Source organism: Zosterops lateralis (assembly GCF_965231275.1).
Source record: "Zosterops lateralis genome assembly, chromosome: 6".
Taxonomy (NCBI): Eukaryota; Metazoa; Chordata; class Aves; order Passeriformes; family Zosteropidae; genus Zosterops; species Zosterops lateralis.
Window position 1 is genome coordinate 45,623,076 of NC_139761.1, and position 23,127 is coordinate 45,646,202.

General features: G+C 42.4%; 1 protein-coding gene across 6 annotated transcripts in view; it reads left to right on the forward strand.

Moving 5' to 3' along the window:
- Nucleotides 1-23,127, forward strand: part of TSPAN4 (tetraspanin 4) — a gene marked incomplete at its 5' end in the record, with an annotated part of 410,665 nt that overhangs the window by 205,560 nt on the left and 181,978 nt on the right. The window lies entirely within an intron of this gene.

Consider the following 23,127-nt stretch of genomic DNA (forward strand, 5'->3'; position numbering starts at 1 on the left):
GTACTTGTACATGCTGTAGACACAGAGGATAGCAGGACTTTGAGTAAATGGCACTGCAGTGCTGAGTTAGGTGGCAGGATCCATAATTTCGTGTTAGCTGGGATCTCTTGGCACTGCTGGGGTGGAGGAACTGCCTCAGTTCCTTGTTAAATCAAAGTCAGGGCTATCAATATATTGCCTTTCAAGAGCAATAGGTTCAAAGCAGCTGCACAGAGGAGCAAGACAGCAAGTTGCCTAAGATGCCTAAGATAAACCAAACTGTTTCTTATGAATTTGAAAAGACTTGATTTGTCCTTGCCAAGGAATGGGAGCATGTTTTCTGGCTGCAGCACCTTCCCAGTAAAATTTGTTCCTCCTGGAACACTGGCTTGGGGGAAATGGCTGCAAACCCTCTCTTGATGCCACACAGGGAAATGTCTGTTGTGAGGAAAATGCAGGAGCAAAGCACACTGCCCATGTTATATGGATTTTCAGATCAATAGCGGCTCTAACATGTAGCCAGATGCATTATACTTTGGAACATGCTTTTGTGCAGATCCTAGGACTCTGGCTTTTTAATGGAAGTAGCTGTGCACCAAGTATTAGCACCAGAAAGCTCTTGTCATAGGCAGCACATGCCCAGCATTGCACCCTTGCCTGGCAGATCTGCTTCTTTACTTAGTGGCAGAGGTCAGAAATAGCACCATATTAATTTCCTTTTGTCTTTTTGGGCGTGAATTCTGTGACTCTGTAAACTAATATGTAGCTCAGCATCTATTTCCGGAAGTCACACATTTCCCTTGATTTACATTCTTTAATCAGTGAGGATGCAGTAGATGCATAGGCTGTGAACAAGGTCTTTATTGCAATCACTGCAAGTTCAGCTTTCAGTGCAATTATAAAATGAGTATACAGGTGTGTTAAAATGCCTCCTGCTTGTTACAGTGATAGTCTTTGCTTAGGCTGTTTTCTGTTATTCTCTGCTTGTGAAAGCATTTCCTTCTAGCAATTCCTGCTAGTCACAAGAAACATTGCTGTATGAATTCCTCTCCTCCTTCCATTGCTGGGAGTCCAAGCCAAATGAAGAGGGGGGAGTCTAAGCCAAATGAAGAGGGATATTCAAGTTCTGACTACAGATTAATGTGAATTGAGCATCATGTGGTGGAAATGGTTCCTGTGTTACATGAACTCCACTAAAAATAAGCAGCTGTTTATCTACTATGGAGCTTTTCAGTATCAATGTAGAGGACAGAGCCCAGTCATGTGGGAGATATTAGTATGCATTGGATGAAACATAAATGCAACTTTAGCAAGCTGAAAAGGTAAGCTGATGTTGAACTGTCTTCAGTCTGGGTCCCTTGTGGATCGAGACTAATAACAAAAATATGAACAATAAAATGTGTGTTGACGAAATGAATAAGAAAGGCTGCTGGGAGACAGGAACTCATTCCATTCATATCCTTCTCACTGCTCTGCTGAGTAATCTTCCCTTATTTGTGCTTCAGTGCCTTTATCTATCAGATGGCAATAACAATAATAAACTCTGTTTTAAAGCTTGTTGGGATATACCAATGAAGGGCATGCAGAGGATTTGGACATACTTCTTTTTTTTTCCTTTACCACAGGCCAGGAGTGAGGGAAGAGAAGGCATAGTTTCTACCTGAAAGATGAGCATCAAGGACTTTAAATGTCTTCTAAAGCATTTTAGAGCTGCCCTGTCCATGAGACTTTGTTGAGGACTTCAGGTTGAAAAGTATGCCACTTTCTATTGTGCTACTGTGATATTTTCTCTAGAAGATTTCAGTGCTTTGTAAGCATCTGTCATTGTGATTTTGGGAACCTGGTCAATCACATCTGATGGCTATTCCTTGTGTTTTGAATCACTTAATTCTCATCAAGTGGAAGAAGTGAATATGTGACAAAATGTTCTCTTTCTTCCATTTCTTGTTGTAACTGTGTCTCATCCTTTGCATATGCTTTGGAAGTGAAAATGACTGAAAAACCCTGTTATACTTGCATCTTTTTTTCCTCTATGACTCTCTCTGATCTATGGTAGTATTATTTCTCTGCTATTTTTAAGTTAGACTTTTTCAGCGCTATCAGTGCATAATACTTCTTACTTTGTCAGTTTTGTGCTTTATATACCTGTCAGGTCAACTAAGTACATCCATTTGTAATCTGACCAATATCCTTTGGGCCTGGCCCCTCATACTGCATTCTGTGTGTTTGGCTTTTCTACCATATATCTAATTTTTTAGTTTAACCATGTAACTAGGCTGTGCCTCTGTGGCCATACTTAAATTCTCTATGTCTTCTGTGTGGCCATACTGAAACTCTCTTCTGTGACAAGCTGCTTATAATTTGTAACCAAGTTTCCAAGAATATTTGTAAAAAATCTCTATGTGCCTTTTCCCTACTGGTTAGGTCTGCCAAAGTATCCCTTGTTCTCTGTTAGAACAAGTACTGACAGTAAAAATATACTCTCAGCAAAAATAGGTTTCTCATTTAGTGTTTGGAATGCAGTCTGGGGCACAGTAGGCCCATCTTCCATCTCTCAGGCTGCCTGTTGTCTTTTCATGCTCTTCTTCCGAAATGCTGTGATTCTTGTGGTGTTTTAACTCCTCTTGTTCTCTCTATGTGCAGCTTGTTTGAGTTCTCTTGCTGTGTTATCCAGCCCTAACTTTCCTGTAGATCACGGAATTGGAGAAAAAGTAATGTTGGAATCACATGCAGAGGTTGTCTGGTCTTATCCCTTGTGCTAAGCAGGGCCTGATTTGAGGTTATATTGAGTTGGTCACTCAGAGCCTTTCTAATCTTAAATTCATCTCCAGGGATGGGGATTCTTCATCTCTCAGAGACCCTGTTCCAATGTTGAGCTACCTCCTAGTGATTGCTCCTTTCCCCCTCTCCTTAATACCTAGTGAGATTTTTCATTATTGCAAGTTATGCCAATTGCCTCTCCCCATTACTGTGCAGCTCTGGAGAGACTCTTTATGTAGCTGGAGCCGGAAATACTATCTCTTAACCCTCTGTTAAGACTGCTCAAGCCCAGTTCTCAGCCTTTCATTTATCACATGCTTCAGTTTATTAAACATCCTGGTGCCCCTCTGTTAATCTCACTCCAGGAGCCCTACAGTGATCCCACAAATTGCAGGCACGGTCTTGTAAGTGCTGAGTGGAGCATGTTAATCTCTTCCATTGATCTTCCGGCTTCCTTTCTTTTAATACAGCCCAGTACACAGCTGATCTGCACTCTTGAAGGCAACTGTGGAGTTATTTTTAATGTGGTAGCCATCAGAGCCCCAGGTCCTTCTCCACGAAGCCATGGGAAATAATTTACTGTGGTAAATGATACAGAATTAAATAAGATGGTATTACATGTTCATTGTCTCAAACTGTATTTTGGGGTTTTGAACTGTTTCCAAGGAATTAATGTTAATCCTCTGTGTAATTTTTTTTTTCAGTATTTTTTTTTACACCTTCATTTTTAACTCAAGGCTTAGTAAATACTTTTAATGTCCAGAGCAGTTGTTATTCTCTTATGAATTATTTTCCGGGCAATAGTAATCATTCTACAAAGCACAGCATCAGGACATACCTAACAAATGCTTCTCAATATTTGGAGTCCAATGTGAGAGAACTTAAAAGGGCCTGTTCAGATATGTAAAAATGTCCTGAAGACACAGCATTGGGTTATAGTTTCAGGGTTTATTGGAGTGTTTTTTCCCCCATTTTGTTATCACTGCAGTAAAAAATGAAACTAAACGAGTCAGCTCCATTTTGATATAACTTGTGTTATATCATTTTTGTGTTTATTTCCTAAATTCTAATGTGCTATTTCTGTGCAAGTCCCTTGAAATCTCTTAGCAAGAAGGAAAGAACACAGCTGGAGTTTTGGGGCTCCCAGAGTTAATTTACAGGCTTTGGAGACTAAGATATTCTTTCTAGCAAATCGGGTCTGTTTGATTTGAAATTCCATGAAGAGCATCAGCAAGAGAATACCATCAAGATGCTTTAGAAGCCTCTCACTGTGTTGCTTGTAGAGATGTAAAGCTTGGAAAGCTCCAGGTATCCCCATTCTGAGAGGAAGGCAGCAAGGCAGCATCTTTGAGTAGAAAATGCTGTTTTCCAGGCTTTCTTAGAAGACGTTACTCTGCTTTACCACTGGTGTATTTCCTGGAGTCTGTTTTGTACGTGTCAAAATGAAGGTAGGCTGCTGTTTGTATTTGAAGTGACAGCCCTTCCTCTCCTATCACCCCTTGGATCCTGGTATTTCCCATGTCAAAACCCAAATGTCTTTCTAGTTTCGTGCTAATGATTGTAAGTTCCACTTGACCAGAATGTGAAGATCAAGTTGATTTCCCCTCTGGAAACAAGGCACCCTGCTGGTTTCTAGATCAAACAGAATTCTTTCCCTACCCCATCCAAAAAGCAATTAAGTGTAAATATGGCAAAGGATGATAATTAAAATCTGTCATGCATACAGGTGTTAAACTAGACCAAATCAAAAAGGCAACCCTGTTGCTGTCTCTACTGCCAGGCCATGTTGTCAGCAGCTATTTTTGAGTTCCACCATGGAAATACAGAATCACCTCCTTCAGGAAGTCAGTGATCCCTCCAGGATATGTATTCCCAATCTATATTGTTAATCGTTGGTGTGTTCTGATATGACAGCTTAGTTGTTAACATGGAAGTGAAACATAACCTTGAAACATCATCAGACATGGTGTGTGTGACATTCTGTCACTTAAGAGTAAAAGAATAGTAAATTCACAGCCAGAATATGAAGGAACCGTAACCGAGTTTTGTCTGTACCAGTTCCTAATAACATTTTTGACTTCTTAGTGGATGGCTAAGGGACATATTGGAAATAAGGTGGTCATTCCATCATGTTTGGAAGTCCACCGATTTGGGGGAAAATGGGTAAACTAACTGAAAACCCACCTGTCACTTTGTTCATGCTGTTTCAGCTGTAGCCCTGTACGGTGCCCAGTGCTGGGATGGATGTGGGAGGGCTGGGTGATGCCTGCGGTGCTCGCTGTGACAGCAGGGATGGGGTTTGGGGACCTGGCTGCTGGATCTCGTGGCAGGAGGACGGCTGGGTTCTGCAGCCTGTTAGTGGTATCTTCAAATGATAACCCTTCAGAATTAGCTGTGTAGTTTAGGAACGGAGTGAGTTGTTAGTAATACTGACAGGTGCCAGCAGAGGGCATTTGGAAACTTGGCATTTCTGCTCATTTATCTTCCGACAGATTAGGGCCCCTATGCAATTTCTGTGTGAGGCTGATGGTGCCTTCTGTGTTGGTACAGACCTATGGGGAAGGCAAAACTTCGGGGTTTGCTGTTTTTTTGGGTTTGAGTTTAGTTAACATACAGAATATCAGCAATAAAATACGTATTTCAGGATAATTTCCAAGTTAGAAGAAAGTATTGAACCAGAAAGCTTCCACTTTTATCAGAAGGAGGGAGTATTTGAGTGTGAGGTAGATAAAAGGCTGAGAGAAAGGAAGTGAAGAAACGGCATATTATCTATTTTCCTCTCAGTGTTTGTTATTTGTAAATTAGCAATCTAAACTGGAACCTCATTGCTTGATATGATTTATCACATTTAGATAGTAATTACAGCTCTTCTGCCCTGATATCACTGGCATAAGGTGAACATTTTAGACCAATACTCTGTGTTGAGTACCAAGAAAATTGTGTGCACAGGCATAACAAAAAATGACCAAATAGTGACTCTTTGTGTTCATGATCAAAAATCCAGTTCATTTCTATTGATTAGGGCTTTTGTTACTTGCAGTGGGGTATGTGACATGGTGCAGTATACAAAAGGTCTCTTACCAGCAACAGATTTGGAAAGAGCTGTTGTTAAAGCCCAGATCAATGAGTAGATGTACAAAGACATTCAAGTATAAGATCATTTAATAAAAATGCTTTTTTGTTCTCATGCTTTGATCAAGTAATTCCTATCCATCAGCTTTGATTCAGGCTCTGGCAGCATCTTTCTTGAAGAGACTTCTACTGGACTTTTAAAAAAGACTGTCTGATGTGGGGTGTGCTGGTGAAACCAACTGAAGTGTTTCTCACCTTTGTGATATGATAAAAGGCTCTAGGACTGTGAGGCTATGAAGGCTTTCAGCTTTTTTACCTCTTTGGAAAAAAAATTAATAAAAATTGGGGAAAAGGATTTTTTAAGCTGTGTCAAGATACATTACATGGACTTGGTGGTTCCTTTGTTTGCTACAGTGCATGCTAAAATATTATAGATGTGAATTTTAATATAAGGGGTGGGTTTACTCTATATACTAAGCAACTACATTTGGAGATAATTTCCTCTAAATATAATTTGTTTTAAGGTATAATTTATGCTGCAAATAGGATTTGTGAAACATGTCTTGAAAATGTGGTTGGAAAAAGATCTTTCTGTGAGCCAAAAAGATACTGTTTTATAAGTGTCAGTAGCAAAGAAAGAGTAAAAAGAGCAGCTGGAAGGTACATTTATTGATATTTATTTCATATATACATCACTTGCTATAACATCCACTGCCAGAATCTACCTGACACATCTTTGTATTTTGTTGTATCCCTGTGGCAGAGCTGTCCTTTGGCCTTTGGAAAATGCTAGCTTGTTAGTGAATATTAGTTTGTACTGCAGTCCCTGCCTACACTGCACTGTGCTTCCACATAGACATGTTATAAAAGAATTCTTTGACTTCTTGAAGTCAAAGAATAGCATGCTGAGCCCCTAAAGTTGCTTATTAACATTTGGGTGGTTGGTTTCAAAGGTGTTTGTACCTTTTCAACATCCATATCTGTCAGCGATAAGGAGCAAACCCTTTCTTTATGGAGACTTGTCATTGTTGCTGAACAACAACTTGTTCCCTTCTTGCAAACATACTTGAATATATTGAGAGAGGAAAGGCAGAGCAGGGCTTGGGGCAGACTCTCTGCAATTTACTCAGACCTTGAACAAGTGGCTCCACTGCTGTGGTTTTGCATCAGCATGATAGGAATGCAGTAGCTGCTACTCTGGAAAAGCTGTATGTTTTGGAAATATGAAGTTGTTCTGTACTGCTTGCCCAAATCCAATGAAATTCTTGGCTTTGACTCTGTGGCTAGCAGCTCCTTTTGGTATGTGATTTTTTTAAGCAAAGCTAAAATACTCCCTATGTGATGACAGCATGTCTCACTCCTTTTCACTATCACCACCTGTCCGTACTGTGTTTCCCCATTTCTGTGGTGTTTTCTCTCACTTCTGCTGAGTGCTATCTGTTAGTGAAGTGCTTCAGGACAATGCCAAGATAATAGAAACGTGGGAGACCTCCACTTTCAGACCTGTCTCACAGGAATCAAATCAACACATGGGTTGTAATACTTGTTGTGGTTGAAGTGAGTTTTCGTCCAGATGGGGTAATGATTGAGCACAGAGTAAGTAACTAACTGTATGTAATTACTCTTCTAGTAAAAGCAGAAAACACTTTAGTGAAGACTAGTAGTTGTTATAGTGGTAATTAACAAAGTTGGAAAAGCTCTTTCATGGTACCCACTAACACCATTAAAAAGCATCTTAGCATACCTTATGTGTTAACAAGTTTGTGTTCATGTCCCTCTGCTCATAACCATATGTCAGGTGTGTGCTGGGCACCTCCTCAGTGTTATTATGGTCATGCTGTTCTTGCTACTGTCATAGAGCATGCCCATCTGTAATAGTGTTGCACTGCTGCCTAGAAACCTGGAGAAGCTGATGAGAGATAGTATAAAAAACAAAGGGCTGGAGAGCAGAACTGAAGCACAGAGATTGAATGATGTACCCAGCACTGGAGGATTGTGTAAAAAATGAAATGGCTTCCCTGTGAAATCCTCTGTAATTTTTAGGGACAAAGTCCTTTTATTGTTTCATGTGCAAAGTAGACTGACCTCCAACTTTCCCTTGCTTCTTTTTTCCAAAGGTCAGGTCTAATCCTCTTGTTCAGCACATCAGGAGGCACATCAATGTTTTTGAACACCAGAGGATCAGTACAGAAGGGCAGCTGTCAGTAAAGTAGCTGCAGATGTCTGATATTTAGCTCTTTCACATCTACAGGGAGATGACTTTGTTATTCTCTAAATGAAAAAGTTTCTGTAAAGTTTGCCTTTGTGCCATTCAGTCTCATAGGTAGAGCTCCCGCTGACATCAGTGTGCGCTAGATTGGCCTCCACAGGGAGAAGGAGAAGAACATTAGAATTTTGGAATAAGTGCCAGCTGAGCTGATAAATCCCAATAGCTTTCTCATTGCCGTGGCTGTGCTGGTCCTTACCCTAGGGAGTCATTCTTCCTCCTCCTCTAATCTGTTTGAAGGAAATTTCCACGCAGTATTGCACTGTGCCACTGTCCTGGGCAGTCTTCATTCGAACCATGTGCTTTCCAAAACACTTTGAAAAACATAAAACAGAGCTGTGATGAACAGCCTGATATGGAATAAACCATAATATTCAGCAGCAATGGGAAATGATAACAAAACATATACTTGGCAGCAGTGTTGTGCTACCCCTTTGCCTGGAAGGAAAATTAGATCTAAAAGACAGATTCTCAGATGAAGCTGGCTCTGGTATGTGGATTGGCAGGTAGTAAATAACAGTGTGAAGTGACTTCTGGCCCTTCCTGGCCGCTTGCCTTGAGAGGGAAAGGGGACAACTGTGCTCCCAGATGGAGGAGCAAGAGGAAGTCTAATGTTGTGACACATGAGGGTCCCCTGTTGATGCTGAGGCCGGGCTGGCAGCTGATTCTCCAGCAAGGGTGGTGACAGCTTGGGGGAAGGGCTTCTCACCTGTGCCCCAGCAATATCAACTCTGTGATTTGAGCCTTGGCGCACAGAGCTCAACTGAAGTAGTTAAACAGAGCCCCTACTCAAAGAAAGGGAGAATTCTAAGCAAATCCCAGTGTACAGTTCAGAAATGCTGCTGCAGATATTTCTTACTGCATTAGCAGGAATGAAAAAGGCAGCACATCTTTGGGGGAGAAATACTCCAGCAGTGGTGCTTACCTGAGTGGAAGCCTCTGCAATTTTTAGACGGTTGGCTGGTTTCTCAATTGGTGTAAACATCCAGTGCTTTTGATTTACTTGTAGTTAAGTTGTTCTGCAGTGTCTGAGAATCTTGCTTACACATCTGAATCATGACTGAGGAGCTTGAGCCGCTGAGGGATTCCTATCAAAACGCAAAGGTTAATTAGCATATGGTGTTAAAAGCAGATGTAGTTTAAGTGAACAGTGCTTCAATGCTCTCATCCAGAGAGATGTTTGATCTTGATTCTAAAGAAGAAAAATGAGCTGGCAAGTTGCCGCTCATCTCTGACAAAGTCCAACCCCAAAATAAGAAGTTTTAAAATAAATATAAAAACCTTTAAATTAACCATTTCTCAGGGGCATCAGCGAACTTCTTAAGAATCTAGCTTTTGTGAAAGTATATACACTGACACATACTTGTTAAAATATATTCATTAGAAGTGTACATCTAGAACCAACATGAAACCTTTGAAAGGTCCAGGGAGTAATCCAGTCAGGGAGAAGAAACTGTATGTAAAACCAATGTATCATAGAAGAATAGCAAACTGTGAAGCAAATATTTGAAATAATGATTTTTTTATTACTAAAATATGTTTCTATTGTACTTGTGAGAGGTGGATTTTGACATGCATAGAAAGAAAGCAGGCACCCAGCTTCCGTTGCAGCCTGTCTTCCCTATTTATTTGTACATTCCCCTTTTTTTTTTAATTAAAAAGACAGACTGATAAAACTGAGTCATCTCATAGATAATCTCTAAATGGTAGCATAAGACTTTTAGTCACCACAGCCTGTACAGTAATTGGCTGCACTGAAAAAGTTTGCCTTGTAAATACAAGATTGTAATTGATTTGTTGTGTAATGAATTTTTTTTTTTTTTTTTTTTTTTTTTTTTTTTTTTTTTTTTTTTTTTTTGCCTGCGAAGCCAAAAGCTGTTGCCATGAATACTACAAAGTGATGATTTGCTGGCTGTCAAGTCACTCTGGGTATTTACTATCCTGAAGTCTTTGCCTCTCTGTTCCTCTCCTTTGCACACAAAGTGAGAAATCTGAGAAGTGGGAGCATTGTTTTCTTACCCCAAAGCGGTGAGAGCTGTGTGAGTGAAGCTGGTTTCCACAAGCAGCCATCAGAGGAATCCATACAGATAATGTGTAGCAGATAAAACCCTTTGCCAAACCTCTTCAGTGATGGAGGAGCAGCAACATTCAGGGTTGTTTGGAGTGGAAACATGGGGGTTTTGGAGGCAGTGCACTTCTGGATCTAGCTGCTGTCAGAAGTGCTGGGCCTGCTGACCTCTGTACAGGGACTGCCCTGGCTGTGACCTCTGATGTGGTTTGACAGAGAACATCTCCTCCAGCTCCAGTGTGAGCAGGTGGTGGTTCTGCTCTCTTGCTTCTTCATGGGGGTCACCTGGAGTCTGGAGCAGACCCAAATCCTCCTGTGTTCCTGCCCTCTTGGAAGGGAATGTTGTCCTGATGATGGATGTGAGGTACAGGTGCTGTTAAATAGGTCCTTTCTGTCTAGGGTCTTTTCAGTCACAGTTGTGAAGCCTTTGTGGTTGTCTTGTTGGTCCTGTGGTTTCATGACAGCTCAGAATGTTATGACAGTAGCAATGTCTGTTCCAGAGTTTCCCCCTTGTAAGATCCTTATTTAAAATCCTAGCCATCAAGCAGTCTACTTAGCTAATTGTCAGAGCTTGTCACGCTATGTAATTAAGTTTTGGACAGCATTCAGATTGCCTCTTCAGGAGTGTGTAAGGGTATGTGTGGCACTGCATCTTTTCTTCCCTGTTACCACAAGAAATGAGTCACACTTCTGGTTGGCTCAGACAGAGCTGCAGACATCATCGCAATAGGCTGCGTGGAGGATTTAAGATTAGGAGCTTCTGTAACCTGATCCCACGGAAAAACCCTAGCCAGCCTTGCTGCTGGTGCAGGGATTTGTTCACAACTGGCTGGGGATGACCAAGGGGATTCTTTTAATCTCATCAGCCTGCTGCTAGGAGCTTGCTTGTTATAGTCTAATAACTCTGTCCTGGAAGCACAGGCAGCTCTCAAATTAAGATCTCTGTGTTGGGTAGGAAGGATAAGGCTTCAGCATCATGGATTTGAGAGAGCCTTGCTGTTCACTACTCCTGATGCACACACACACACACACACACACACACACACACACATATGCTGTTCAGGTAATCAAACTCCTTCTCAAATGTTCATGCACTGCACAGAGCAGCCTGTCTTTGCCTCTGACTGACTGAGGTGGGAATAAACCCCAGAGCTTCATTGATCTTGCAGAAAAAAATAAAAAGTGTGTGTATACACAGGTATATATTTTTTTTCCTGGGAAAAATGCCAACATGCTGCTTCAAATTTTGAGGCATTGCCATCCTGGGTACACTCTATTGAATTTTGGGGTTGTTTTGTTTTTAAAGCCATGTTATAGAAATTAATGTCAACATGAAAAGTGTTTCTGTTTTTTGTTTAGATTGTAATAACAAAAAATAATCTTTGAGGTCCCCTGAATGCTCAAACATTATTGCAGCATCTGTGCTGTCCTGATTCATCCTAAGATTTTCAACAGCAGCCTAGTGGAAGCAGAATAAAGCATGGCCCTCACTGGAACCTCTCTTCTGTCAGAACTCAGCATGGTCAAAAAAATAAACCATGGAAAGCTGTTGAAGCTAATTCCTTTGTGCTACTGTCAGACTGGGAGGAAGCAGTCTTATTACATACACAAAAAAAATCTTCATCTGCTTTTATGGTACTTCAAGATGTGTAGACAAGCAGTGATTCAGGATTGAAATGTTTCTGTTAGAGGGATACAGGCTCCATCGACAAAGTCCTTGTGTGGATGATTAAAACAAGATTAAAGCATGACAGGAGGAGATTCCCTGCCCAGCCATTTCTCTTTGTTGTGTACATCTCTTATTATACTAAATAGTAGTTCTATGCCCATAACTGTGTGTCTTTCTCTGCAGCCCCTTTCAGGACTGGGGAGGTCCAGGTGAGATGACTGCTAGGTTACATACTCGGTTCATCATTTCTGGGAACAAGAGCTGCTTGTCTTGGAATTTCATCGTCTTTGTCTGTAGGAAGCGACCTCCTTTCTCTTGATTGCTCTCCAGCAACCTCAGATTGACCACATCTCAGATATACCCAGGGATTCTTGCAGTTGTCTCTTCTGCCTTTGATTTAAGAGAGCACTTGTAAGTGCAGTTCATTTTTCTAGGTGATGAGTAAAAGGGGGAGACAGAAGCAGGCTGTGCCCTGAAAAGTGCAAAGTCTGGATAGGAAAGGCAGAGGGAAAAAAAATGCTTTTCTTGTTGCTAAAAGCTGGGGTAATGGAGAGATTTACAGCTATGCTCTACAGTTACATGTGGAGTCTGGCAGAGGGCTGGCTGAAATTCTACAGCAGCCCCCACTGATCCCAGGCTCCAGGTCTATCTGCCAGGAGCCTGTTATTGTTCCCAAAAGGCAGTGTTCTGCCCCTTCCTCACTGCTTAGTGGCTTTCAGTGGCTGCAGCCCCCCCAGATCACTTTCCAGCCAGATTTCCCTTCCATTTGTGCTTCTCTAGTATTTCTTAGGAGCTTGGGACATTGTGGCCTCACATACTATTTTAGCTGTCAGTCGGTAAGAACTGAAACAGATTGTAAGGTTTGATGCAAAATAGCATCAGAGCATTGAAAGGTGGGGCCAGATGATCTTGACATAATCCCTTTGGCAGGGTGGGTAAATCCCACCTGGTGTTTGGCAGGAGCAGAGGAAAGCCTGCAGCTTGGTATTTCCCTGCTGGGGAAAGCAGCCCTAAAGGAACATTGCCAGGCTGTCCTCAAACCAGTTATCTTATTATTGAGAACCACTGGGAGTCCAGGAAGAAAAGAGGATGCTTTTGAAGTCAAGTCTGTCTGTTTATGAGCTTCACTAAGCAGCAGAGACCAGACTATCCCGAGGGCCAGGGAAAGGGGAACCTCTTGTGTAATTCCTCTGATCTCTAGGTTTTGTTATGTGGATTTTGTGATCTGTAGTTTAGGATTAAAAAGACCAAAGGCTATTTAAGTATGTATTTCATTCTACTGATTGTGTCATCGTCCACAGATGTGGAGCCAGCCAGAGTGTATCAGACCCTTCATCAACTAATTAACTTGAGTTGTCAAGCTGCAATCAGTGAGCTGCTCTCATGCTAAAATAATAATGATAAATTCCTCTCATCTGAAGCTGTCAGCTTCCAGCTGCAAGAGGCTTGAGTTTGTAGGGTCTGTAACTTATTCCATGAAGGAAATTCAGATTTGCACCTCTGTCTTGCCAAAGCCAACTTTAGCTTGGTTCCCTTTCTAGCAGAGTTTGCTGCTGGAGCAGCACCTAAGGCCAGGCCAGGATTTTGCTGGGCCCAAAGCAGGACCAAAGCTGTCATCAGGCTGCCACATGCAGCACTGTGAGTCCTACCCATTTCAAAGGGACATTTTTCTAGTTTCAATTGCTTATTGAGGAGCTGATTTGGTTTCTTTTTGGGCTGTATTTTAAAAAATCTGTCTGTAGGGGTGTGCTTTGCTTGAAATTCTTCCCATCATTGTTTTGTTAGGCAAGAAAGGTGCTGCACATTTCACTACAGGACAAGTTCTAAGACCTGTCTGAAGGCAATGGTGTCCAGGAAAAAAATGAATGCCACCTCCTCTGAGTATGATCACTCATAGAATTTTTTTTTTTTTTTGGTGGCTGACTGCATAAGAATTCCAAGCAAAATGGAAGCAAATAAAAAAAATACTTGTTTGCTTTATCCAGATGGACTTGGAACAAGGAATTTGTGTAGCCTTCTAAGAAATAATAACCAGGTTTTAACTGTAATGAATCTCTTTGCACAGTGTAAACATCACAAATAGAAATTAAAAGTACAGTTTACCCTACAGCATAGGTTGGGGTGGCACTTATAAAAGGCTCTAAAACATCTTAATTAAAGTTTTAGGGCTCATAATCATGTGTTATTTGAGATAAATATCTTTAGCAATACCAGAGCTATGCAGAAGCTTAATATGCTCTTTAGATATCTGGGAATATGTGCAAAATAAATATTTTTCTAAGGAGGTCTTCTTTCCTTATCAAATAAACCCTGTTTAAAGGCAGGAATACATAAATCAGGAGGCCTGTTTTTCTTTTGTGCATTCCCTGTCATTTCTGAAAATCATCATGGAACAGATATCTTTTTTTCTGTGGAAAAGTTCCTTTTTAGATGGCCTTTTGGTGATTTGATGCAGAATAATTTTTTAGTGTATAAATCTGCCTTCATAAACATCCTCATAAATATAACACAGTAAACAAACTACTTGGAGGTCAGACTGCAGAAGAGGTTGACCTTGCATTTTTTAGCAGTTTAGTGTATTCTAGAGCTTAGATATTTTAGCAGGATTAAATTTTGCAAAGGTCCTGTGACAAGTGTTTCTTACAGAGTAGGAATGTCTGAAAGCCTACAGCAGACTAATAGAAAACACTGAGCACAAATGCTCAGGTGCAATTTAGGCACAAATTTGGTGTTGATTAAATGCAGAATCTCAGCCAATATGCAAAATAGGTGATGACTTGAAAGACTAAACAGATACTTTGGCAGTACCTTTGCAATGAGCACCTTAATTCAGGCACCAATTATCTTTCATTCTGTATCACTAAAGCTCTAAGTTATATCCATATTTCTGTCCAAACAAAGCCTCCATGATTAAATTTAAATAGTATTAAGCACTCTAATAAATAGGGATGAGTTTCTCTTTTCTTTTTTTTTTTTTTTTTTTGTAAGACATCTTCAGTTTGCTGAACTGGAGCTTCTGTATTATGTTTTGGTAACTGAATTTAGGTATGTTTTGCAGAAAGGATATGACACCTGTGCTGCCTTAAAATATAGGTGCCTCTTCTGTTTGTGTTGCTGTAGCCTTAGGAACATGAGTTTATTTACAGATTTTGGCAGTGACACATAAAAAGAGCTGGATTGTGGTGACGTGAAGAAGTAAATACGAATGTATGGTTTCTAGTGCAGGTGATACTTTTTATTCCAAATGAACATTTTTATTTCAAGCATTATCACTATTGTACTCACTAATATGCCTTATTAGGACTGTAAATCCTAGGCTATTGTTTTAAATGGTTTGCTTGCATGTGTTGTCTGTTCAAATATATATTTAAATGTATGTCAAGTTATTTTTGACTGTTCACTGTTACAAATACTCAGAATAGCAAATCAGAAAGCCAAAGCTTGTGTTCCTGCCAGAATTATTTGAATTTTTTATTTGTTAATAGCAGAAGCTCCTTCATTTTTGCTTGAATGGTTACAGAGATGTCAAGGATAAGAGATCCACTGCTGTTTACTTCTTCTATGTGGGATGATACAACTCTGATGATTCCTATAGTATGGAATACTATACTTTTCTTAAGAAAAGAAACAATAGCTGTTAATCTAATATGTAAGAAGATATATGGCCACTTGCATTTTCCTTGTACAAGTTCATTAGATTTTAATCTCTATATATAAGTATCACATAGTGGTTTTGTTTATTATTCCCTTTCAAATACTCTTTTAATTTGTTGGAGGCTCTTTTATATTTCAGTTTTTTAATTTTAAGCTCTCTCCAACACACCTTTGGATTTTGAGAGGGGAGCCTAAGGGAGCTGTGAGCAAATTGAGGACTTTTGGCTCTGAAGAGAAGGATGCAGGTCCAGCAGTGCAGCAGCAGAGGCAGGGCCAGCAGTGCAGCAGTGCAGATCACTTCTCTGGCCAGCCCCTGGGTCTTGATGTGCTCACTCACATCTGCTGAATGAATTGTTGGTAGGAGAGCTCCTCACCCCATTTCAAACCCTGTTCTTTCGGCTGAAGGCACCTCCCAGCCAGCAGATCTGTGGATCAGCAGCCTCAAGGTATGCTCAGGGAGGAATTCCTTCTGCTACAGCAGGACCTGCAGAGTCCAGCTTGATCTGAAGCCTTTGAAACACTGCATTTCTCCTGCTTATGTCCAATCCCACTCATGAAAGCACTGAATGTGTGCTCACTATTTTAGTACATGAATGTCTGAAAGCAGTGAAAACGGTGGTTGATTACTTAGTTGAAATGGGCTCTCTGTGACCTGATTCTCGAATGTGCTGAGCGCTCGCTTGGGTGCCTGTGAGGTCAGTGAGCGCTTCTGGGCCTTCATTGCTTTGGAAATGGAGCTGAAATATGGTTATATGAACTTTGCTTCATGCTCATGTGCGTGCAAAACTTTAGTCCTTGTTTTAAGGATGCAAGACAAGAAGAGAATCCATTTGGAGTCTCCAAGGAAAAAAATCCATGAAGATGTTAAAAGGCAGACACTAGTTAGTGAACATTATTGAATCCTCGAGTTTTTCTAAGTCATTGTTTTGTTTTGTCTGCCTCTGCTTTCACAATAACTTTCTCCTTTCATCAGAATTGTGCAGTTTAAAGATTTTCATGCCTGATTACTTTATACTTGACAGAAAGATCCTGGGTACCACATGTGTGTTTGAAGAGGTGTTTCTTTGAACGTCAACTGATCTCTCAGGTTAGAGAAAGTAACCTGATTTTAAGAAAGCTAGCACATAAATTGCAGCTGTGCTGTGAGAACCTGCTGACACCACAAAGATAGGTCTTGACAAAAGTTTTATTTAGGCTACAACTCTTCTTGCACAGCATGTCAGATGGGTTCTTTATTTCTGCTATTTCATTCTTTATTACTGAGGGCATTAGTAGGGAAACAGGCTTTCTGCTTCTTCAGGAATTTGCAGACTGGCACTGTTTATCTTTCATCTGCAGCAGTAATCCTTTCTGTGCAGGGCTCAAATATGCAGAATTTCCTGGGGAAACAAGGAATCTTCTTATTCTAAAATTTTTATTATTGGACAAAATAAATCATTAGCAAAGAATAGGACGACAAAAGCCCAGAAAGCACAAATGGTGAGGGAGCTCTGCACACCAGATAATTTTTAAAGAGATTTTATTTGTTTAGTCTGACTTGGCACCAGCTATTCTCCGTGTATGTACACTCTCAGCACTGTTTGAACACACAGATGCTCCAGTATGGGTGAAGGAAATGCCCTTAGTGAGTCATGCATGTAGGAACATCAGTGAGTCTGAGAGCACAGGCAGAGGCGATGGCAGCAGTTATGCAGATGAGAGCACGTAAAAAGGAATGAGGTTTCTGCAAAGTTACTTTTGCACAGGCTTAAATAAAGAGCATTGCAAATCATACCTAGAATATTTTCTCTGTGTCTATGATTATGTTATTTCCATAGCAACTAATTATGCCATAAACCAAAGATCATGACTTCAGGTGACATGTGAGCAGAAGGAGATGAGCTATTAAGTATTGAAGATTTTTTTAAAATGCAAATTTCCTTATTTATAAAAAAAAAAAAAAAAAAAAAAAAGAAAAAAACCCCAAACAACAAACCAACCAACCCTGAAGTCTGCTATATAAGTGAAATTGCTTGTGACTGGAATGTGTTTTCAAAGTTTTGATGGAGGCATCAGTAAATATTTCAAGTAGTTGTAGGTACAACTGTGAATATCAACAGATTTCTGTATTAGCTGAGGAAATCTCTAGAATTCTTCTCCTGCCCATGCAATCCAGAGCTCAACCTCTTTCCAGCAACTATAACCTTTTACAGATACTGAAATTGCTAAAGGACAAGCAGGGACCTTGGAAATAAAAGGGAAGGTCTGGGTTCTCAGGTATGTGATAAATTTGAGGCTGCAGTGAAGCATACTATCTTCTGCTTCACTTATTAAAACATTCCTATTTCTTTTGAAAACAAAAGATTCTAGAGACATCCTCAGCTTACAGCCCCATGGTATGCTCTTTGAGGCAAAGGACCTGCAGCTCAGGGTACAACTGATATTGCTTGATTTACCTGTTTCTTAGGGGGCTACTTTAACATGCCTGGCATTTGCTTCAGGAGCTGGCTTTATGGCTCCCCTCCTGACCCCTTTGCACCTCGGTTAAAATCTTCGGCAGCATGTGCAGACTCATTGCACCATGTGAATTTTTAGGAGAGCAGGATTTAGGGAGGAAACCTGTTGATTGCTGCTTGATTTGATCTTGAATGTTTCCAGAGATGGAGCATCTACAACCTCTTTGTGCAACTTCCCCCAGTATTTCATCATCTCATTGTATTTTTTTTTCCTTATATATAGTCAGAATCTACCTTCTTTTAGTTTAAAAACATTGCCCCTTATCCCATCACTACAGGTCCTATTAAAAAGCCTGTCCCCATCTTTCTTTAAGCCCAATTCAGGTACTGAAAGGCTGCAGTGAGGTCTCCCTGGAAGCTTTTCTTCTCCAGGCTGAACAACCTGAACTCTTTCAGCCTTTCCCATCAGGGTAGGTGTTCCATCCCTCTGATTGATTTTGTGGCCCTCCTGCAGATCCACTCCCAAATAGGTCCATGTCTTCCCTAAACAGAGGACTCCAGAGCTGGATGTATTATTCCATGTGAGCTCTGATCAGAGCAGAGGGGCAGAATCACCCCCCCAGCCTGCTGGCCATGCTGGCCAGTACCCCCAAGTCCATGTGGGCAGTGCTGCTCTCAATCCCTTCATCCCCCAGCCTGTGCTGATGCTGGAGGTTGCCCCAGCCCAGGTGCAACACCTTGCACTTGGCCTTGTTGAACGTTATGATGTTTCCATGGGCCCAGTTTTAGAGCTTGTCCAGATCCCTGTGGATGGCAGCCCATCCCTCAGGTGTGGTAACTGCAGCACTCAGCTTGGTGGCATCTGCAAACTTGGTGGGGGTGGGCTGTATCCCACTATGTCACTTATGAAAACACTAAACAGTCTTGGATAGGGTTGAGCAGAGACTGAAAACCTGAGGCAGCGTGAGGCTGTCAGGTTAAAAATCATACTCTCACTCTCTTTGCTTTGCTCTTTTAGCCATTTATATTCATGCAAAATGAATATACAAAAGCAAACAAATCAAAGACTCCATCACAAGGCTTTTTTTCCTCCTAGCTGAAACAGCCAGCTTGGCCCTGAACTTTGGTTCACCCTCCAGTCAGAAGAGATAATGTTTCTCGTAGACTTTTGGAAGAGGTACAGTTTTTATAAAACCTGCATCACTGAATCAAACATAACCAAACAGTAGCTGCAAAGAGTGCACTGGGTGAGGAAACAAGGGATTTCTCTCCAAGCTTGTTGCTGAAGAAAAAGACAGGGAGGGCCAGACAGATTTGATTAACACTTTTCTGTGGTGATCTCTGCCTGTACATGAAATTAAAAAGTTGAGCATCTGGAGTGATTCATCAGATTTAGCTGATTTCATTGCTGTGGTGTGAAGCAAAGCTAGTAACTCACAAAAATCCCACTCTTGTAGTAATGTTTGTAGTAAAGTGTATCTCAGTAATGTCTTTTAGTAGGATTCTTTAATTTTTTAATTTTTTTGTGGATCACTTCTTAACAAAGTCTGCTGAGGTTAATTCCAAGTGGGTTGTTTCATTAGGAAGATGGAGCAGGTATGCAGAGTTTTGAAGACAATGACAAGAGGCATTAGTAGGGGGGAAACCAGTGCAACCATTAAAAGACTCATGAGACTAAATTAACAATGAGGTGAATTAGTGCTGCATTTTGTGTGAGCTGAAGGTACTGGTGTCTTGTGGTTGTGGGTGTTAAATCAGGGAGAAAGAAGAGAAAGCTGTATTCAAAATAGTAAGGGAGGTGGGAGTGTGGTGTGGGGTCTGTGGTGACTGCAGCTCAGGGTGAGGTGCAAAGTGTGGGCTGAACAAGCAGCTGTGTGTCTTCAGGTGAAAGCTGAGGCTGCTCAGAAGAAAGGGTCTGAGGGATAACACAGTTAAGAGACCTGCCCCTGATGCCCAAACCTTTTACAGTTTATTGCCTGGAGTTCACCTGATGTCATTAGAGTGAGACTGCTGTCTCTTCTCTTTCAGGGCCAGGGTTTTGGCTGGAGACAGTGAAGAGTTACCAGCCCTCCACTCAACGTGGCAGGGACAGAGTTGTTATAACCTAAATGGTAGCGTGCCACCAGAATCAATACAAATTGAACCTCTGCTGGCGAGACTGCACAGTGCTTGCTTTCTTGTCTAGAGGAATCAATATGAATTGGCCACAGGATGGGAATATAGAGATGCAGCTAGGGAGAGAAAGAATAGATGTTAAGCAGAGGTGAACAGAGGTCACTAGGTCCACTCTGTGATTTTAGGTTCAGTCATTAACAAAAAGTTTTGTGGAAGCTCTAATTCACCTGCCTTTTGGGTCACCCTTTAGACACAACGGCCCAGTGATGCAATGGTTCCAAGGTTTATCCTTCTTGGTTCATGCATTACTTTATTGTTAAACAGCTTAAATGTCAGGATGGATCCCAGCTTACCCCTTCCATTCACTTTCCACCAGGGATGGGCAAGAGTAGAGTACACCAGCCCTTCTCCTTTTGTTGATTTCCCCCAGTTCCCATGCAGGACATCACTCCATGTAAGCATGTCATCCAAGCTACAGTTGGCCTGTTGGTGCAGCATTGCTGTCTCAAGGATTTCCCATTTAGGCTGGTGATTCTGACTGGGTATCCTGGTGTGGAAGATTTAATAGAAGAATTATTGTAATGTCTGTATCCCAAATGACTCTCTTTCTAATTAGCTGTTGATATTGTCATGAGAAAGAACAGCAGCTACTCGAGAACTACATTTTACACCAAAGTGCCTTTAAAATGTTGCTGTTTCCATGAGGTGTGTGATGGGATGATGGCAAAAAAGAGGCTGGAGAAAAAGCACCCTTTGCTGTAAGGGTTATGCAGGACCTCAGCCTTCCTCGAGCATTTTCTGCATCTATCTGAAATATATCCACCTTGTGTTGATGTTTATTACTTTTTTATTTAAAATAGACGTTTAGAAACTCCTCCTTCTACCTTAGATCTTAGCTTTCTGAATTATTCCACCCACATTAAGGACTAAATTCTCTTAAGAATTGATGATTTCCTGCCTTCAGGAAAGGTGAAAGCAAGTGATTTCTAACTCTTCTTATCCCAGATAGCAGTGAGCTGCCTTTGGGCTTCAGTTGTCTAGTTTACAGTAAATATGCCAAATTCTCCTCTGTTACATGCAGTACCATGGGCACCCTTGTTAAATAACAGTTATCTGACTTATCACTGTTTCAGCATAGTTTGTGTGCTGAGCTATGCTCAAGTTTTTCTTTCACCATTTAATACGATACTCCATGCACAGGCATTTTTGTATAATGACAGAAAATGTAGAAAATATTTGAATAATTTTTTGGGTTTCTATTACCAAGCTGGTCTGGTTGTAGTACTACAGAGTACTACCTCCTCTGTAGGTGAGGAGACAGGTGTAATACAGGTGAGGCAGAACTATTTGGTACCACAGGAAAAATTCATAGTATATTGGGAACTCTGACTGAGAACAGATCTGCCTCTATTGGACCATTGTTATGAACTAGGGAAGGAAGACTCCTTTAAGGGGTAGAGTTCATATTATGCAGGAAAAGGAGGGAAATAGAGTAGAAAACTCTAATTTTAGAGCTAGGGAAATCAAAAAGTGAAAAAGTTGTAAGTCATCAAAGTTATTGAAACAGATGGTACAGGAGTTATTACCCTTGTGTTTTATGCTCAGGTTCTCTCTCTCTAAAGCTTGCACCAGGTATGGTCAGTGTATTTATAGTTTGTGGAGGAAATGAAGAGAAATAATTAGACTCTAAGTTTGCAGTTTGTAAATTACCAGAATTAGAGGGTGGTTTGCAGGGGTGAGCTGCTCAGGCTGTGTGCAAAACCAGCTCATTTTACTTTTACTAATTTGTTCTCTAATTAATTGGTGCCTGTGTCTCTTGATTTATGCTGAGACTGGCAAGATGCTTCGTGAGGGAAACCCGTTTTCATCTCGATTGATTCTCTACTGGGCATGCCTTTTAAAAAAATGTTAGCCAGCCGTGTTCTGACTTGGCTGCAGTAGGTTACAGCCAGAGGAGGAAGGCAGAGGAGGCAGACAGGTAAGGAGGTGCCACATACGGAGATGAGTTACCTGCACGGGGAATTTGGGGCAAAGATGGTAAATGAGTCTTGCTTTCCTGAGTGTTAATACTGTAATTGCCACAGTTTCAGTAAGATTTTTCCTTCCCGAGAAAGTTGTGTGTGGCACATTTCCAACTCCTCACTGCCGGTGGGAGCTGTCAGGTTTTAGGGAAGCGCTCCCCGGCGTGCGGAGCCTGGTGCCGATCAGCGCCTTCTGACAGGGGACAGATGAGCCTGGCTCTGCGCTGTGTGAGTGATGATTCCGCGGGACTGAGCGGGTGAGGAATGTGCCGGTGATGGATCCGCAGCGGAACAGACCAGCCTTCCGCCGAGGGAGGCCTGTCCTGAGCCCACGCGGAGCATCCCCGGCGCTTTTGCCTACGAAACCTTCACGGCACTTACTTACTCCCGTTCCTTTCGGCAGCCCCTCAAAAGCCACCCAGGTCGGGGCTGGGCGGGGAGTCCCCGCGCTCGGAGTTTAGGGGCGGGCCGTGGCCCGGGCCGGGGCGGGGAGGGCTGTGGGCTCGGGCGGGGCTGTGAGGGCGGGCTGCGGGCCGGGGCGGCCCGGGCGGGGCTGTGAGGGCGGGCTGTGGCCCGGGCGGGGTGTGGGCTCAGGCGGGGCTGTGAGGGCGAGCCGTGGCCCGGGCGGGGCTGTGAGGGCGGGCTGTGACCCGGGCCGGGGCGGGCGGGGTGTGGGCTCAGGCGGGGCTGTGAGGGCGGGCTGTGGCCCGGGGCGGGCGGGCAGTGGCCCGGGCGGGGCTGTGAGGGCGGGCTGTGGCCCGGGCGGGGTGTGGGCTCAGGCGGGGCTGTGAGGGCGGGCTGCGGGCCGGGGCGGGCAGCGCCATTGGCGCGGCGCTCGGAGGAGGGGCGGCCGCGCCGGGAATGGAGCGGCGGGGCTGGCGATCCACGGGCGCCCGCGGCGGGAACGGGGCGCGGGGATGCGCCGAGTGAGCCCGGCGGCGCGGGGAACAGCGATGTGCCCGGCGGGAAGGGGCCACGGCAGCTGCTCGCCTTTCGGATAATTCCTGTCCTTGCAGCGGCGCTCTCTTGTCTGTGTGTGGCATGTGGAGCCGGGGTTTTGTATGGCACTTGCGAGCCGAGCGAGGTCA